Source organism: Pinus tabuliformis, chromosome 9 (genome assembly GCF_031772625.1).
Source record: "Pinus tabuliformis cultivar Carrire ecotype Pingquan chromosome 9, CPIR1, whole genome shotgun sequence".
In the NCBI taxonomy this organism is placed as follows: Eukaryota; Viridiplantae; Streptophyta; class Pinopsida; order Pinales; family Pinaceae; genus Pinus; species Pinus tabuliformis.
In genome coordinates, this window is record NC_142307.1 from 545,428,173 (window position 1) to 545,429,666 (window position 1,494).

The 1,494-nt window shown below is 40.6% G+C and overlaps 1 pseudogene; it reads left to right on the forward strand.

Moving 5' to 3' along the window:
- The first annotated feature begins 206 nt into the window (after nucleotides 1-206).
- LOC149149674 (ubiquitin receptor RAD23c pseudogene) lies at nucleotides 207-1,145 on the forward strand (annotated as a pseudogene).
- The last annotated feature ends 349 nt before the right edge of the window (nucleotides 1,146-1,494 follow it).

The window sequence follows — 1,494 nt, forward strand, 5'->3', positions numbered from 1 at the left end:
TAATTATGAAAAGTCACCTTTTATCAAAACATCACATCTCACCATTTATTTATATAAACGTTTTGTAATTCAGCGATATGATAATGCACATCAATATTTGATTGCCATCTCGGGCCCCTCTCTGCTTCGTGTGCCGATATTTTTTTGTTCCGTCGGGAGGGATTTAAGATTCAGGTCGTCTCTGGAATCTGACAGGGGTAGCGAAAATGAAGGTTTTGATCAAAACTTTGAAGGGACAGCAGTTCCACATCGAGGTGCAACCCACTGATAAAGTTGTAACTCTTAAGAAACAAATAGAGCGACTTCAAGGACCACAATCTTTTCCAAGCGAACAGCAGTTACTGATTTATAAGGGAAAGGTGCTCAACGATGAAACCACTCTCGAAGAAAACAAAGTTACTCACAATATTTCCCTCGTAGTTACGCTCTCGAAATCTAAGGCACCAACAGCTGGAACACACCAGACCCCACCGGCTTCTGGAGCTCAGCTCCCATCTTCACCTCCTGCAACCACAACCACTACACACACTGTTGGAATAACCAAGGCAGATGCAAATGCATATAATCAAGAAGCTTCAACTCAGCCCATAACCGCGACGGCCACAGGTGGGGCTAGCCCTAATGAAGTTCCTTTAGATCTTTTCCCCCAGGGTGTCCCCAGTTTGTCTACTACTGTAGCTAGGCCATCGGTCACCGCTCAGGCTGGGCATAATGCAGGCCAGTCAGATATTTTGCCACAGGGTCTCCCCAACACGATGCGAAGCGGATCTGGGGCTTTGACCAATGCTCAGGTCGTTATTGAGGTTATTGACATTTTACGGAGTAGCCCACACTTCCAAGCTCTGAGGCCATATGTGCAGGCCAACCCTGAAATATTGCTGCCCATGATGCAGAGATTGGGCAAAAAGTATCCTCGAGTGATGGAAATTATTCAAGATCACCAGGCTGATATTCTTCGCCTAGTTACTCAACCTGTTCAAGGCGAAGCTATCAACCTAACTCCAGAGGAACGTGAGGCAACTGAGCGTCTCACAGCCATGGGCTTTGAGCCTGCCCGTGTTATAGAAGCCTTTTTGGCCTGTGACAAGAATGAAGAAATGACAGCAAAATATCTTCGCGATCACGGTGATGAACATAAAAATTAAGACCCGGGAAGTCCTATTTCAACATAGAGACACCCATTAATACTTTTTTTATTAGATTGCTTGGGTCGTATTATGATCTTGTGAGAATCTAATTCTAATCTTATAACACATAATTCTAATGTTTAAAATAAAAGGTTAATAATTCTAATTTATACAATAAAAAACTATGTTGTAAATTATTTTAGTCAATAACAAAAAAAAAATTATGTATTTCTAAATTAGATTATTTTCATTTATATAAAACAAAATTATGAACTTATTAAGATTGTTCATATAAACATTAACTACTTTAACATTGATTAATTCCAGTGGGTGGGTCATGGGTCCACAAAAGATAGAGAAAATTCTA